We start from the raw sequence: 18,485 nt of genomic DNA, 5'->3' as shown, positions 1-18,485 counted from the left end.
TGTTTCTTTCTGTTAAGCTGTTGATCATTTAGTACAAAGGACTAAAAATATTCTCTCCATGGGAATAGTGGATGTTTACACTGGTGTCCCTACTACAGTTACAGAAAACTGAATTAATTTGCCTCTTCATTGCTATTCTTCTCTAGCATATAAGTCTTGTAACAGTTAGCAGCATGCTACTGAGTAAAAAGAACAGTTGTGTGTGTGTAACGGGACAATTTGTTGTAGTAAAAAAAATTTCATTCAGAAATACTTTAAGTGCAGGGTAATTGCAAATTAAAGGAAGAGTTGCTGTAAATTCTGTCATCAGTCTAACGCATCTTTGCGTTGATACGTAGTCTGTTTTACAGTAATTAGCAGTAAACTCACCCCATCGCTGCCGTAACCCAGAGAATGCACATGAAATTTTCTTTCAAATACTATATTGCGTGCATTTGTTAAAGTTTTAATTGAACACTGCAGTACTCAGGCAAACAACCTATACCTGAATTTATTTCTTCAGAAACATATGTTATGATAGCTGAATATACAGAAGGCTGGCTCGGTGATCACTGAGGAAGAAGTGTCAGCTGCTGGCATTTGATTCTCGTAGTTCATTGAGAAAGCTTCAAAGAAGGCTAAAGCTTTCCCTTGGCTTTGTTTCTAGTAATTAATCAGTGTAAGAGGATGTGTATGTTTTGTTCATTCTTACTTCCAAAAAACACAAGGATTTTTGGTCGTGCGCACCCTTCTTTCTACTCCGTGGTGTCATGCACTGCATTGAGGAATGCTGTAAAATGGTGTCTGGGGTAATCTGGAGTTTCTGGGTTACCTGGTGGTAGTTTGCCCTCCATTGAGTGGGGAAAAGGCGAGAACAGGGGTGACCTTGTACCTCTCTCCCTGTGTCGTATGCCTGTACTGAAAATGCTTTGGAAAGCAAGTGAAGCACTTCTAATGAATTGTGCTTTTGATTCTCTGGATCTGCACAGCAACTCCATCGGGTTTTTACAGCTGGACTCTTGCTGTAATTGCTACTGGGATGAGATGCACAACATGGGGTTTTGGAGCTAAGTACTGACATTGTTTCACTGGCCAAATGTATACAGCATAGTGGGAGCAACAGACTTCATGAAATTCACACTTGTATATCTTCATGTTCTTCACCCATTTCTGACATGCTGCTGGTTTGCCAGCAGGCACTCTAGATGGGGGTGATAAAAATGGAAAAACTGAAAGACAGCTTCTTAAAGCAGCAGTATATTAGTAAAAAGGTTGGTTGTGACTGTAAACATGCTGCAACTGTCCAAAGATCTGTTTTTTCTATTAGTTAACTTATTAATAATTTTTACTGGCACTGAAAAAGCAGAAGATAGCACTTGAACATTTTAATCTTCTTGACGTTAGAATATAAAATAATGCTCAGGAAAAAAAAAAAAGGTATCCACCAATAAAAACAATAATTGGTCCCCCTTAAGCTTCAATTTGATAGTCCTTTGATATCTTAAGTGTCTCTAGCTATGCATCATTTTTAGCATATTTACCTGGGTAAGTCAAAGATAATATTTCTCAAGTCCTTATGATGCATGTTTCAGGAGATAAAATATAAAGTTGTTACTGAAGCCTTGTACTGTGTAGTTCTTAAAATTCACTGCAGTATTTTTCTTCAGCTGCCCTTCCTGCTCTGTTTCCTTAAGGCCTTTAATCAGTGGCTTGTAATATGGAATGTTTTTTCTGTTTGTTTACAGTTTCATATAAATAACTCAGAATAATTGTCATCAGACTGTTCCAGAGCATCATGCAGGGATCTCTTCCTCATTCAAGTTGAATTATTTCATACTTTAATCAAGCATCCTGTCTAAAAGTCTGTGTTGTCTCTGGTAATTGTAGTAAATTCTGGCTACTGTGTGCCTAAGCCAGCAAACCCGGAGGCAGAGAGGGAGGATTGGTTAGATATTTTTAAAACTCCTTTCTAGTTTCCAAGAAGCCCTCCAGAATAAAGTGCTTTGCAAGCCTTCTGGGCTGGGAGGCCCTGCGGGACATTCCTGGGCAGGGCTGAGGAACCAGCCGGCGTACTTGCGTTGCTGTGAGCCTGAAAGGGAAATTCTTCCCTCCCCTGTAACAGTTATTTATGTTGTTAGCTAGACAGTAAAATGGCTAGTGTTGTAGACAGAGACCAGCAGAATCATATCTGAGTAAAACAGTATAGCCTACCCAGTTCATCCAGGTGCTTTCTCACTAGTAATATTCAGATAGATCCAAATTTATGTTAAAGAAATATATCTTGAAGTCTTTTGATTCCATTGTAAATTGTCAACGGTGCCTTGCTTCGTTGCTGTATTTGTTTTTGTTATCCCCATGGCCACAGCAGATCAGATTTTTTTTCATATTTGTGTGTGGAAAATTCCTTAAAGAAGGGAGTTGAAATGCAAGCCAGTAAAGAAAGAAATGCTTAAACTTAAGCATTTTTACCACACATCTCTAGGATGAAGTGACCCTGTAGTACTAGTGCGCTGGGGAAGCTTCCATATCCTTCATGCACTCTTTAGTAATGTTGGTTTTCTTGTATGGTGCTCTGTGCCAGATTTAGTCTGTTCTGTCATTATGTTAAAGGAGCAGCCAGTGCCTATGAATTCTAAACCTACAATTTTAAATCAGAAGTGCATATTTTGGAAGGGTGATACAGAGGTTGCTGCTTCCACTGAAATTTCAAGAAATTCATGGGCAGGAAGAAAATCAAGAGAATGATTTCAAAAATGGCTTATTTTTGCTTTTTTTGTATGTATAGTTATTAATATAGATTTTTCTCTGGTATTGACCAGAAATAGTAAAATTGTGTGAATAATAAACATCCTGTAATCAATGCAGTAACCTTTCATCTCAGTGATATTTGACTCTCACTTTATACAAGTGCAAATAAAGGCATAAATCTTGGCAGAATTAAGTTGTAATTACCATATGCTTATGTTCCTGTTACTATATTCCCATGATTACAGTAGAACTTAAAGCGTATTTAAAGAAACATGAAAAGAAGTATATTCCCATGGTTACAGACTTGAACAATTCAATGGCATCTGCAGAAGGCCTTTGGGAAAAGCTCTTAAGAGTTAGGAAATATGGGGAACTTCAAGATTCAGTGCTCTTCTACTGCCTCATCAATACTGCTCTGCTTCTGTTTGGTTCCTTGGGAGATGCTGAGTAGCAGGGGAAAAAAAAACAGTAGCAAGTCCAGTATTTCCACTAGTCAAAAATACGGTCTCTGCTGAGATAAGTATCAGACAGCTGCTTGGCCGTGATTTCTGCCTCCAAGAGCAAAGCTCTGCTGTTGCTTTGCAGGTTAATAATGCTAGAACGGTGTGCTGCTTGCACTGCCCTATGTGAATCTCTGGAGGGAAGGAAGTTGCCTCTTGCCATATCCGTCCGTTAATAGTGACTGTGAGATATGAGTGAGGCCAAGTGGTGATGCATCAAAGCCTCTAATTTCGAATCCACAAAAGGCACTAGAAAATTAGGTCCCTTTTTCTTGGTATATTCATTGTTTACCATAGCATGAATGATGGTTTCCACTGCTACATTACTGCTGTCGAGTGTCAGCAGGCATCGTAAGCACGGTTCCCCAGTGGGGAAAATAAATGAATGAGTAATGGGAACTGCTCATCTGCCACCCCCTATCAATTTCTGGTGTTGTCAAATGTTCGCATCTCTTACGGAGAGGCAGGCGTGAATCCCCATTCCCACCAGCAGTGTATGCAACTGGTTAGGGGACAGTTTCTTCTGACAGTGCCCATCATCTTGGAATGAAGTAGGCAGGGGGATGGATGTTCTTTCGAGGCTATGTCCTGTGTTAACTCCTGGTAGCCACCCTGAGGCAAAGCAGGGAAGAGGTACGTGCGTGTAGATGAGAAGGCAGCGATCGTCCTGGGCTCCTCTGCCCCAGCCTCCATCCCCGATGGCTCATCTTTGTAACTCTCCTGGAGCAGTTCCTGAGAGCTGAGGAATGCCACATAGGCAAACGTAACCTGCAGCAGATGCAAATGGGCGTGATCCTTTTGCTCCCCAAAGTGATCTGTATGCATGAATGTGAATTTTTGCCTTTTCCTTTCCACTCTTTGGAGAATATTTTTTCTCTTGTTCCATCTTAAGTTTTAATCCTTCTCATCCTTTAAGTGTGCTCTTTTAATTTCCTCCTTTCCCTCTTTTTGCTCCATCTCCTTTGAAGGCTTCTTTTTCTCGCTGATTAAGTTATTTAACCTTTATTAGACCATACCATACCACTCCATCCCACTTCCTACTTTCTCTTTCATCCTCTTTTCCCTTTTCTAGTGGACTCTTTTCATATCATTCTCTCGTTGTTCAGGCTTCCTACCTCCCCCTCCTTATTCCCTTTGTTGTTCTCTCCATGGGACAGGTATATCTCATGAAAAGGCGCTTTGTTCAGAATGTATCTGCCTTGGGGCAGCTATTTAATGAAAAAATCAGCTTTCCATCCCATGCTTCTATCGCTCTGAAGCCCTACGCAATAAATGCCAATTACAGTTTTGCATAATTAAAATAACCATGCCGTATTTCTTTTTTAATATTAGTCTCCACATTAAAGAAATAGGATGTTATGCAGCACGTATGTTTTTTTTTGAAACAAACAAAAAAAAATTATGCTTCTAATCCATATTACAGTCCTCATTATCCAGAATTTTCTTTAACCCTTCTTTTCTGTCCGTAGATGCATTCCAGCCATCTGTAGAAGAGTCAGCAAAACACAAACATGAACGCTTTTATAAGAAGTCTAGCTCTTTTATAATTGGGAATGAAAACTAACATCGTGCCTGCTTCTGATCCCACTTACACTCTTGTGGCAGGAAAGCTGTTAGAAGGGATGAAAATTGATCAAAAAAAAAATCAGCAGACTTCTGTCTTGATGGTTGCTGTGGTTATTGGGGGAATTTGCACTTGCAGAGAGGACGATGGGAGGTAAAGATACAGAAAAGGATCAGGCTCAGGTGGTTTTAACAGGGCAGAATGGTCTTAACCTTTTGGGTGCTGGGCTTCTTGTCCTGCCTCAGACCTTAATATCCTTAGAAGAGGATTAAAAGTAGGAATGAAGGAGTTGTTGGTACAGGTAATAGCACTAATTTCCAGAAATGTGGCCACTTTTGCTATAAAGAGTAGCTGATTCAGGCTTCTCAGTGAGATGCTCCCACTTAACTTTAAATGCCACAGTCTTTTAATGTGTGAGTTTGATATCAAGTGGCTCTTTATGCTCACTGTGCAGAAGTTAACATCTCAATCTGTGCTTTTCCCCAACCATTTTCTCCATCTCTTTTTACTTCCGGTGTTCCTGCTCATAATGCACGGTGTTGTGCATATGCTAGATGTTAAATAGCCGAAGTTAGCAATTACTGTAGAAATGAATGTTTTAGAAATAAGGATCTTACTTTTTTCCCCCCAGAATTTTGTTAATGTTATTAGATGGTACTTTGAAAGTCAGATTTTTACCTGACAAAAGTCAAGTTTGGAAATGCAGTTTTCTCTGTAGAGATTAGCAATATAAAGGGATTATTGAAAGCAGGTTGAGGAGCTGTGTTCTCTGTCATGTTTCTTGCTCAGGAAGTCCCATTAGGTAAAGTGTTTCTGTTCAGAAGGTGACAGGCGGTCGGCACGTAGGACTCGGCAGCATCCCTGTATGTAAAAGATGCTTTTTGCATAAGTGGAAGGATCACAATATCAGAGTGGCATCGGGATATGCTTGCAGTGGTGGTGACACACTTGTGCCTACGTGTGAGGTGAATGTTTAATTGATGGACTGTGGACAAAAACATTTTTTATGTGCTGGGAAATAAACAGTCGGCATTTTAGCTACTACACTGAAGCTTTGGCAAAAGCTGCCATGTGTAGACACACACTGCTGCCTTGGTGACTCCCACATTGAATGCAAGTGTGCTCAGGCCTGAGAGCCCTCCTGGAGGGGAAAAGCCATGTTCCTCCTCTGAGGAAGTTCAGTAGTTAATTCTGTCCAGCAAGCAATTAACAGTTGTGGCCCCAGCGCCCGTACGAGTCCCCCAGCACAGTCAGCATGGAGCTCACATGCCTTCCCGAATCCTCCAGGGCACGCAGTACCACAGACTTCAGACCCTCAAAGCACGAATGCGGCAGCCTGCAAAACAGCCCTCTGGTTGCGCTGGTGGTTTCCAAAGGACTCGAGCGGTCAGAGGGAATTAGTTGGCATCATAACACAGAGCAGATGAATGTCTGTTGGCATTCCGGGAGATAACCGATTCCAGGATCTCTTCCAAGCGCTCTAGTAGTGGGGTTGGGACCAGTCTAATTTAAAGGAGAGAAAATATGAGCGGTATAGTTGTGAGATAATCTGAAACGTGGTCAGAAAGCAAATCGCAAAACCAGGATAGCTGCTGTTGCTTTTATGTCCGAGGGCAGCAATTCCTCGTGGGTACCTTTGTCCTTCCCTTGTTGTCAGTCTTTCTTGTAGTCATCCTTCACTATTTTTTCTTCTTTGTTTGTAATTCTCTTGTATGCTAGTGGAAACATCTTTGACATGTCTCAGTGGTTGTTTCTACACACTTGCTATTTTGCTTTCTTTTTTCCTCACCTAGATGTTTGCATCTAGAAGGGATTTCATCGCCAAGAGGCTATTATTTTGCCAAAAAAAGGGGGGGACGGGGGAAGTATTTAAGTTATACTTCCAAAAGAACAAAGAATATAACTTACTGCTCTACAAAAAAACTATTTTTTCACCTGATGTCACATTTCAGAAACGTGGTAATTTTGCTTGTGATTATACTATCTGTTTATCAGTCGAGGAATTCTTCAATCATATTTCTTGATATGTTCATTGCCTTATTATTGCATCTATGCTGCAATGATAATGCTGTGCAACAAAACAATGAGAATTACCCAGGATGTACTAAGACGTACAATCATTTAAAAAATAAAAAAAGGAAAAAAAGAGTAAGTTTCACATCTCAGTTTATAATCCTTCAAATCTCTATGCACATTTATTTTTTTAATTACAGATGATTTTTTTTTATTACTATTTTCTTATTCAGTACCTAGAAAGGAGATCCACTGCCTCTGCAGAGGAAACTACCTTGTAAAAGAATCACCTGACAAGGAAGTAATTTCCATTCATTAATACAACACTCTGAATTGATTAATGAGACCAATATAATTTTGTATTTCAGAAGTAATGACTTGAATTTCTTTTTTCAGAACTGTTCCTATTTTATTGGCTGTTTATTTTCTATTACATTACTTTTCAGATTTATGGAAAGTACTTGTAATTATTCAAGTACTTGTAATTATTCAATTATTCATTTGATGCAATGAATATATTTTACTGGACAGCCTTATGCATTCAGTGTTACACTTTTACTTTTGCAGCTGAAGACCAATTTTCTACTTACATTTATGCACATAGTTGGCTGTTGAAGTTTTGGTTTTGTTCTTGGTGTTTTGAGGTCTTTTTTCAAGCTGCTGTGACTTTTGCATTTACATGTTAGGCATGTACAATGCAGGTCTGTTACAATTCTACAAATTACAAGTCCAAACCAAGGTCTCATTAGCTCCTCTCATAATTCTGCAGATCACAACTTATCATAGCACCTTATATCTGCAATTGAATTTTAAATAATAATTTCTAGGTCAATACCCAGTAGTTGTCAGTTAAGAAGCAAAATGTTGATGGGAATTTTTCCAGACTGTTGATTGAAATTTCCACAGTGCCTCTGTCCTGTGAAGACAGAGAGCAGGAAAAGTACACTTTTCTGCCTGGGGCTTTTGTGCTTACATGGAGATGGAAACTCTACAAACTTAAGTTTCTCATTTATACCAAGCACTGTGGTATTTTGTCTGAACCCGGCAATTTCCAAGCATCAGTACACGAGTCCTTTTCTGGTTGCAAGTAATAAACATGCCATGTCCTTAAAAGACAAAGTGTGAGACATAGCCATAATTGCTCAGTTTTGGTGCCAAGAATAAGTGGTTTGAAGAAAGCTTAGCACCCTTATCCCTAGGGAGATGTAAATTATCACAAGCCACACCAGACACAGTAACTTCTCACTTGAGTACTAGTAAACAGCAAGGACACGTCACAAGCATAGTAGCTAGTCATCAAGTAATATTAATAGAGGCTCCTTCTGACATATATTAGTACTTCTATTAACAGTAATTTTGCACACACATGCACAAATACCTACGGAACCCAGTATATTCCAAGAGCTGTAACAGTTTTAATCTGTAAGAGTAGATGCCTTTCCTAGAGCTGTGTACTCCTCCTGTTTCATTATATTCCTATGTAAGGGCAAAAACAGGCACGGGTCGAGAGAGACCACCTGACAGTTGTAGCAGTGAGACTGGCCCTAGTAGCTTTTCTACATGTTCTTTCTTGAGGTTTGCTTTCCAAATAAGTCTTTTATTTGCTCAGTAACAATTTTGGTGTGTTTGTGTGTGTTTCCCGAACCCTAGCAAAAAGGATAAATAAATACGGTAGAAGAATGGTGGCTGTGCTTTCGCTCAGTCTATAATGAGATGACCTTAAGCAACTAACTGATAGACATTGAAGATCTCTTCTATAACTGGGGAAAACACCCTCCGCATAAATATCGTCTGCCATTCCCTGTTTTTCCCTATGCACAACTAAAAAGAAGTAAGAAGTAAGAATCAAAATGCATCTCTCTGCTCAGTGGAAGCTGTTTCTGATCTGGAAGAGTCACGCACCAGCTGGGGTTCACTTTTCTGACATGTATACGGGTAAGCAGAATTCCTCTGGCTTTATCAGGAAGAAGAAACTATTGAAAAGCTTGTCGAGGCTACTGGTATTAGCGTAAGACCTAGCCATTAAATACCTGAGCGCTAACTCAGGGGGCAGGGAAACTGGCATCTTTTCCCGTGTTCAGCTAAGATCTGTACCAAGTACAAACGCAGCTTGGGCTGTCCAGAGAGTTTGTCATGTAAGGGGGTTCACGCATCCCGCTGTACGCAAACCTGACCAGTTGACCAGCTAGGGCAATGAGCGCTGACACAAAATTACTGCACGTGGAAGTGTGTTGTAGAGAGCCATGTTGGCATGAGCAGCAGCACGTCAGTCATCGAGCTTTTCTTGGCGTAACCTAGAGAAGAGCTGCCATCATCTCTCACTTCAGTACGACGAGGCACTGGCTTTATGACCCAAGCAAAGGATTTTCATCCATCTTTCCATAGCATGAGGAGTACTCAGTAGTACCTGCACGGCCTGCTTGTGGGTGAGGTTTGAATGAAAGCAGTCTTACGGTAGGAATCACTCTTCTGGTATGCATGGTGTACGTGCCTCTGGTTACTGTCAGAGCTAGTCAAACCCAGGACATGCTCATCTACGTAGCTGTCTGTTGGCCTAGGGTAAGCATTTTGCATGCCAGCAACCACAACCAGCTGGGTTCCAAAACAAGTATATCCATTATCTTTCATGGGATGAGGGCTTACGTTTCTCCTTGTGTCTAGACTTCCACCGTATTGAGGTCTGGCTGCAAATGAATTACTGAATGCGACAATTATTCGGATTTCCCAATTGTCTTTACAGAAGTATAGAATACATTTAACAGGCTGTGAAGAAGTCCATGCTCACAAAGAAAATTAGGAGGTCCTCACCCAAAACTTTACTGAGAACTGCAAAATATTTTGGAAACTAGGCTTGAAATCTGTGCCGTTGTGGAAAGATACTATGATGCAAGCATCTTATTTTGTACGTGTTGCAATGAAGTCTAAAACTGTTTTTAGCATCTGATACGGATCTCATTGGTATTTAGATACTTGAAAAATGTTTCTGAGGCTATTTCTAAAGTCAGGTTCTTAATTTTAAAGGTTCTGAAAATTAGCAGAGCAATTTGATTCAATGGTAGCAGTTATTTAAATATGAGTAGAAGATAAGAGGAAAACTTGGAGGAAAAAAGTACCTATTTAAAAACTGGTATTCACACAAACAGAGCTTTACACTGTTTTTATTGCAAGTTTAGGCTACACAATTAATCAGTGCTTCTGTTATGTTGATAATCTGTCTGCTTGCTGTTGTAAATAACTTACACTTGCTGGTGGAGTTGCTGACAGCTATTTAGACTTTCAGCTTTCAAGAATGCCACTAATTGTCCGTGTTTGCAGCTTCTAAAAGCATTTACTTCTGAAGTAGTTTTTGCAGCTAATGTACCTTAAAGTCTTCACTGATTGTTTGTATTTATTTTTTTTTAATGTGCATTTCCAAAGTGTGAATCTTGCTAACAGATTTAATTCACCTGAGACTATGAAGCGATCCAGGAGCTGTAGCTGAAAATGTAACCTTATTTATGATGTTGCTTTCTCTTTCAGGAAGACAGAGCATTCTCCTGTAACACAGCATGTAACCTGTGAAACCTTGCACTGTGGGGAAGGGTGTGCGTGTGCAACTTTCACAGTTATCTGCACAGAACCAGGGAAATTGGGCTGCAGGGAGCTCTGCAGGGAGCAGGTGGAATGAGTTGCATGCACCTTGCCACCCACGGGCTCTCTTTGTGTAAAAGCAAAGGAAACTTAACCCATATCAGAAAGCATCTGCTCTTCGAATATCCCCTTCCGTTCCCTGCTTTGGCACCATTGTGGGATTGCCATCAGCAGAACATGAAAAAATCCCCTTTCTTGTCCTTTCTGCATAAACCTTTGGTCTCCATGTTCTTCATAAAATTCAGTCCGAGAGCAGAGGACTTTTATTTACCTTTTCCCTACCTGTTCAAGCTTCATCCGTAGAACATCTTTCATTTCAAGATCAGCAAAGAGCTGTTCAACACCTGATTGATTCCTGCAGTCCCCTGCGCCTGGGCAGGTATCGTTAACCAGTTTCGGCAGCGAGAGCGTTGGATGTACAAAGGTTCTCGTTTGCTTGTGATCCCACAGTAAGCCATGGGCTGTGCCAGGAATAACAAAAAAAAAAAGAGATTTCCTGACTTACTCTGCTGTGGTCTTACCATGAGACGATTCTGCCTCCTGAAATGTTTGTTTTTAGCCCCCGGTAGTAGTTACAAAAGCGTGTTAAATATCAGGCTTCTCAGTCTGAGACCATCTGTTTCCCTCCTAATCACATACCACCCCCACACACTGGTTGCTTGTCATCACCGTCGGGGTTACAGCAGAAGGCAAAAAGAAAGGCATTTTCCCATATGATAGTTCAACCAGAAGATGGACTGGGGAAATGTGTTCGGGGGAGGGGGCGTAATTATGCTAGAAATAGAGGGGTGTTTCCCTGTGACTAAAAGGAAGCAGGCTGCCAGGGACTCCAGGCATCTATATCTCCTGTGGCTCCGTGTCTGTGTACTACCTTGTCCCCCTTGACTGTGGTCCAGCTTTCTTCACAAATGGGCAGTGTTAGGCGGGGAGAAAGCTGTCTTTGGAGGGGCTCTGTCTGCCTTCCAAGGAATGCTTTTGCCAAATTTGTTACTGGTGAAATGACAGCTGTTAGGTATAAGGGGAATTTACACACTTTGTGTAAATTAAATAATTTGAAGCTCAAATTCTGTTTGTGTAGAAACTAGGTTACTATTAGGAAGTTTCAGATCAATGTTTTTTTTAAGATCTAAGTAGTATGCAGAATTTGTAATCCTTCCAGAAGGACGCAGAATTATAACACATCGTTTTGTTTCTCCTTTGCTTCCTTTTGCTTTCTCAGAAGCAGCAGCAACCTGCCTTTTGCTGCTACAACGGCCTGCAGGGCAGGAGTATCATGGCATTCAACTTGGATTTCTACCTGTGTACAGGGAATCTCACACTTTTCACTGTATTGTGGTGGTGATTTACTCTGTGCTTATTTATTTACTTTTGCCATTGGTTCAGAAACATTTATTTGAGCTCTGTTCTTTTTGGTTCTTCATGCATATACTATCTAGTTGGCTACTTTAAGTCAAAAGATGTAGTTGTGAGCTGTGATTTCTCTACCTTTTATCTGTTCTGCCAGCTCAGAACTACAGCAGTTTTATTAAAAGGAAGAACTTACAATGACATGAATCGGGCGTGTTTTTTTAAGGAGCTTGGCTCAGACAAGAAGCTGTAAAATTTAGCTAGAAAATGATGTGAAAGATCTCCTGCTGGAAACAGTTTTGGAGCAGTAAAACAAGTAGGACAGAATGGAAATATAAACAGGAAGAGGCAAAACCTACAGTCATCTATGAAAATATTTTTGGAACATACATGTAAGAAAGAATGAAAATTTGCTGGTTTATATATTTTAAAAGAAAAATCTTGGGGGAATTTTCCCCCTAAATTTTTGTTTATTATTGAACAGAACTGTTTATTATCATTAGTTATAGTACAGTCTGTTTAAACTGTTCAGCATACAGCTGTCCTTCACAGCATTCACGGAATAAATAATGAGTACATATAAATCTCTAATTAAATCACTCCCTGTGTCCACTGATACCTCTGAAATAATCATGGATTTACTTAAACTCTAGATATTGAAGAGTTTTGTTGATAAGTTATATGAACTGACACCCTACATCCCAGGTAGGATTTTCTTCAGGTCATCAATTCACAGTTTATATTTAATTTTAGGGGTAAAAACTGTCTTTCTTCTGGAAAGTGAAGCAGCTTTACTGGAAACCCTGAATATCTTTTAACAAATCTTTTGCAATGAATGTGTTCTTTTGATTGATACCTAACTAGACTTGATTGTCATTAGAATAGAAAATACCTTACTTAAATCACAAGGTGGGGTGGGGTTTTTTGGTTTTTTCTTTTTTTTTTTTTTTTAAATGTAAGAAAGAAGAGCAAAATTCTAATTCATGCATAAGCCTAAAAAGCTTATTTGAAGTCATTAGAGAACAATAGTTCCTCAGTGCGCTCTTGTGGAAGCCTCCCCCTCTTATGCATTACTCTTTCCTGACACAATAAGGAGAAAGAAATTATTTAAAAGCTATTTTGGAAGCTTGGTTCTCTATTCTTTTCCTCTATTTCATGATCTACCAATCGCTTCTACTTGATAGCAGAGAGATTGGTTAATTGATCTGGAAACAAAGATGCATTTGTTGACCTACTGCTTTATTTCTCTCTTGCTCTTAGGCCCAAGCTGTAGTTGCTTTTAACTCTAAAGGCCAGGATCAAGGTCCCTTTTTAAAAGACAAGCCTGTAGAGTAAGCATATCGCTTCTGTGTTTTCCGTAAAGGTTTTGTTCTGATTTTCGAATAAAGTTGTACATGCTTTCTCATTTTTCTTATTTTTTTTCCTCTTAGCTATTCACTTTTGCCTCTCCTCTGTGTATTATTCGTTCAACTTCTTTTCTGTGCAATCCTACCATTTTTTCCCCATGGTTTCTTTTTCATCTCAATGCCCTTGTTCCTTTTTCATTTCCTCCAAAGCAAAACATGAATCCCTCTTATCTGAGTTATTTCAAATCTGATGAAACGAACTCACCTATTTGCGCTTAGAAGTTTTATATTGTGTTTTCCCATTCCTCGCTTATCTTTCACAGATTTTATTAGTGTGGCCCTATGTTCTCAGGCAAGGCTGAGCATGCAGAAATTGGTCAAGAATTTCATCACTCATAATGAACTAATCTGGGGGTCTTTCAAACTACTTTTGGATTCATAAATTTACAAAATGTTCAAGAGGCACTATTAACCTTAGTGAGTTAATGACAAAAAATTCAGTTGACCTAATTAGAGAAGAATTTTCCCCTTGGCTCTTGGAATCGAGGAAGGCTAGTGATTTGCTCCTTCTTCATGAATGTCAGACGTGTCAGTAAAAGTCAGGTTCAGTGCGTAGTAAAAGAGCCCTTAGATGGCATGTTATGTATGGGGAAGAAGGGCAGCTTTTTCAGCGCTAGTTTTGTCAGCTGTAAGAAATACGTAATCGTTACTTGTGAGGGTATTTATTTAGGTCAAAGTTTATGAAAGTTGGTTTTCTTAACCTGTACAGTAGTAACTGCTTCTAAAATAAAATAACTTGGAGAAATTGTTTTTCTTGGAAGTGTTAAGAAATAAAATCGGAAGACAAAGAAAAACATACAGTCATGGCTCACTTTGGATTAATGATTTTGGATAGGAACCAAAATTATCTAACACTTGAAAATGCTAGGGAATCTATTAAGAAGTCATACATCAAACCTTGCAATCCATACCGTGCTCCAGTTAAACATGTGGTATGAAATGAGTACATATATTATCACCCTGTCATTTTGCCTGAATCAGGACTATAGAACATATTCAACTTACAGTTGGAGCATGATAATTTTGATTGCATTTATTTATAGATCACAATTGTTGGTGTCAAAATTAAGCGGATACCTGTATTTGGCATAAACATAAGGTACTGGATGAGCACAGGAGGAAATGTGATACCCCACATTGTTTTACCTGTGTTTTATGAGTAGTTTTGGGGTTATGCTCTCAAAGATTTTTCAGATGAATTCCAGTCCCCGGTCAGCAGTTTGGAAAATGATTTTTTCTTTCCCTCACAAAGTCTTTCAACGGAGCTCTGGAATGTAGGCTTCACTGGTTTTGTTTTGTTTTGTTTCTTTCAATGAAAATGTGAATTCTTTCTTTCAGTGTAAACTTGAATTCTGTGGTTAAAAAGCTAGCCTTTGATTTGTGAGCTCAAAGTATATTATTTCTCCACTGATTTTCTAGAGTTATCAGCAAAGATTATCTGAAGCTAGCAATAATTGCATAACTTTTTCACTTCTTGTTCTAAAAATAGAAGAAAGAGGATCCAGTTTAAGAATCTATCCTGAATAGAAACAAGTGTGATCTTAAGTGGGATGATTGCTCTGGAAGACTACTGTCCCACAGGGAAAACCTTGGCCTGGAGTCCTGCAAAATACAGGACTTCTCAGTGGGATCTGCATCCCACCGTGGGGAAGCCAATTCAGTAGCATACCAGTAAAGATTGTGTTACTGTGTGTTCAGTCTCAGCGTAACATAAGCTAAAGTTCATTTTTGGGTCTCAAGTGAGGAACTTCTGTCGTTTTTCACCATGTGTTCCCGGTTTGTTCCCCACATAAATTGTTGGAAAAAAGTCGATGATGTACCATTTGAGGGTTATGTTTGGTTTTACAGACCTCAGGTCTGTATAGAGTATAGGAATAGCGTATTTTAGTATCCCTGCTAAGCACTGTATGGGTTAGCCTGGCATGAGGGTAGAGGGTGCTTGCATGCTATGACAGCAAGAGTGTAAATACACTTTTGCTTCTAGTTCATTCTCTTTGCATGGTTACCATCATACAGGTTATGTTAGTTTTTTATTTCTTTTCTTGTAAAGCAAGATCATAAGTATATTACCCCAGCAGGTTAAATTTCAGTTTATTTTAACTGTGTTTCTATACTTTCCTTTTCTCATCTTTCTTCTTAAATCCCTCTGGGGATAAAGAGGCCGCTATTATGAAGGTTGTTTGCTGAACTAGTTTCACTGTAGCTCTTTTCACTGAAGCTGAAATATTTATCTCTGTTTCAAGCTTTGATAAGGTGATTAAAACATCCTCACCTCAGTTAAAAACCTGCAAGGTTTCTGGTTTTGTTACTTAAAATGTCTTCCTTGTGGATGACGGCATCGTCATCAGTTCTCCTTGATGCAGGTGACTGCTCTACCAACCTGAGCTCTTTTCCCCCCATACACTTTGTAATTACCTTTTGTTAGCAAGTGTCTTAGGCGGTGCTGCAGACAAGAAGGCATATATCATTTTACAGTACATAAATTAAACAGATCTGGCCCACCCCAATATTGACTGCGTGTTACGTATGTATCGGAGGGGTTAATGGGGCGTGTGCAGGCTGGATGTGGATATGTTGGAATGCTTTGAGAATCGACTCGGGCTAATGGAAAAAATGTTTTAAAAGTGAGCTGGTTCAGTTCCCACAGTGCACAACAGAGAGTGGAAACAACATTTAATAAACCTTTCAGAAGTAAATCCTCCGATTTTTCCTTTCACCACCATCTGTGGAAGAAATGCCCTCTTTCTTCTCAATGGGCAGTATTTCTTCCCGCAGTGCATTTGCTGTACTCTGTTAGGTATTAAGAGAAGAAAGTTCTTTATGTCTTTTGACAAAAATATTGGAAAAATACATTCTATTCATACGTCCTCTAAGATACAAGCTTTCTTGACTTCGCACATTTTCGTTTAAACAGCAGGCTGACCAAAAATAACCAACCCAAGGATTCTGTCTCAACTTTCTCAACTATCTGGTTTCCAGTAAATTGAAGAAATTTTAGCTATATGCATCTTCTTTTACAAAGATAAATGCTGCAGAGGAAAAGCTCTGTTATACTTGGATCATGGGAGAATGTTGCATCTTCTGATTTATGTCAGCTGCATTTTAAAAACTAAGGCAATTATATGAGATGGTGGACTTAACCCATTAAGAAAATAATACATGATCATGTCTGTTTGTTTTTTACCAAATAGTTCTCATGCAGAGTTGAGGTGCTTACAGTAATATTTTTTTTCGTAGCCAATTAAGATGCTTTTATACAAATTTAAATTAAATAAGAGTTTTTGTTTTAATGATAAACCTCACAGAAAAAATCAAGTTTTATTTTGCATTTGAGAATAGGCATGATTTTAGATGCAGGGCATGTTTGTTGTGAACCATGAACAGTCTTTATGAAACCTGAAAAAGATTTGTGAAAACAGCCTGTAATAAAAATCACACATGCTTCATAAAACACTACTTGATAGATATCACTTGCACCATTAAGAACTAAACGACAAAGGATGTAATTTCAGTTCTGGCATGCAATATTAATCGAAAGCCTTTAAAGCATCTTGCTGATGGGAACTATGACAACATGACATTGAAGAATTACAGACTAGAGACATCTATCTTAATCAGATTTTCAAAGTAAATGCCACAAAATAGAAAATTATTTTATCTATTTTCACAGGGTCACATATCATATATGGTATATAGCTTTTTAGCTTGTTTGTTCTAAAAATACCAGAGACAAAAAAAAATCTGCTTTTCAAGTCAGTTTAAAGTTCAGTTCACAAACTTCACAAAGTTTTTGTGAAAAGATACTTGATAGCTGTAGAGAAGGTTGTTAGACACTGAAGGTTTCTGTTTTCTACAGAAAGATTTCTAAAACATTACAGAGAACTGAATTCTGAAAGAGAGCTGAGCATGCACAGATATTACTGGTATGAAGTTGCTGAGCGGAAATACTTCACTAAATGAATGCAAAGTGGAAAGACAAAGCTAGAGGTCTACCTGTAACCTAAAGTAACACTACTATAGATAGCACACTAGAATATTTAACTGAGTGATATCGGCAAAAACAGGTTTCTTCATTTCCTAAAGAATGCATTTTTTGTGCTTTTTGTTCATGATTTGTTTCTGTTTCCCAGTGTATATTTAAGTGGCAAAGAACAGCTTCCTTACATGATAGAGTAAATGATCAGCACGTACTTTGTGGTCAAAAATACCAATGTTATGTGTTAGGGACTATCCTACTGCCCTCCAGGGAGCTTGCAGTACTCCTCTTGTCATCTAGTAGATCTTAGATACCACATGTGCTATGTGAGACGATTTGAGTTTCTCCACACTCAAAGAAGTCTTTCTTCCCATTGACAGAAGTTGTTTTTATTTCTCTTTAAAAAGTAAAATAACGTTCAAAGAAAAATGTGTAATGTGAATAACCAAAATCAAGTTTTCTTTATTTCTTCCAGACTTAGGATGCATAAGGAAGGCAATACAATCTTTTGGAGCATATCCTGCATTTCGTTGCACTGGTAGTTTCTCACTCCCGGATAGCTTGACAGGTTGTCAGACCCTACAGGCAACATACTGATGAGGAGACAAACATTGGCCTACTTTGATCAAGCTCCTTGTATGAGTTTTTCCCATCTTATATTGTAATAGTATACACACTCACACACAGGATACAGATGCATATCTTGATCAAAGTGTCCTTGTCACATCTCCACATTTTTGTCAGCACGTAGCTAGTACAGAAGGGAGTGCTTCAAGAAGTGAGCAACAATGGTGAGTTAAGGCTGTTTTCATCTGTATGTCCATTAATCGTGAAGTAAGCAGAAAAGAATAGTGCAGGCTGACAACACATCAAAGCAAAAGGGCTCTCCTGTGGTGGTTGGTACTGTGTCACCCAATTCCTTGGCTTGGGTGTATGGTTTGGCTCCTTAGAGCAGTTGGCAGGGCAAAGCCAATTCTAACATCAATAAGAATAAGCAAATACTTGTGATGAACCACAAAATGAACACATATGGCAAGTTACCTTAGATTGCTACTCTAGCTTATAGCAAATGACCAGAAAAGCAACTTTGAGTCTTGCAGACCCTGGCAGCAGAAGTACACAGAAGCAGTGGTTCATTTAAAAGACAGATCTGTCTAATTGCAGGTGAACTCTTTTAAAAACTAAGTTTTTCTCTAAACCTGTAACTTTCTTTTTGTTTCATTAAACAGCTTTTCATGAAAGGTGCTCCCAGACCAAAGACTTCTGGAGCGAGTGTTTTTATTACCTGCAGAAGCAATGACACCCTGGCCAAAGTAGTGCAG

The 18,485-nt window shown here is 39.0% G+C and overlaps 1 protein-coding gene across 6 annotated transcripts in view; it reads left to right on the top strand.

The window, feature by feature from the left end:
• The window catches only part of LOC310899261 (teneurin-3), a 242,570-nt gene that overhangs the window by 77,990 nt on the left and 146,095 nt on the right, over nucleotides 1–18,485 (top strand). Inside the window, exon 1 of one of the 6 annotated variants that reach the window (XM_083835483.1) lies at nucleotides 1–18,485. This exon is cut by the window's left edge and continues 10,463 nt beyond it. The exons of the other annotated variants lie outside the window; for them this stretch is intronic. The gene's annotated coding sequence lies outside the window, so the exon portion shown is untranslated. 6 annotated transcript variants of the gene reach the window in all.

This window comes from Anser anser (assembly GCF_964211835.1).
Source record: "Anser anser genome assembly, chromosome: 4".
Classification (NCBI taxonomy): Eukaryota; Metazoa; Chordata; class Aves; order Anseriformes; family Anatidae; genus Anser; species Anser anser.
This window is presented reverse-complemented; position numbering and strand designations above follow the sequence as displayed.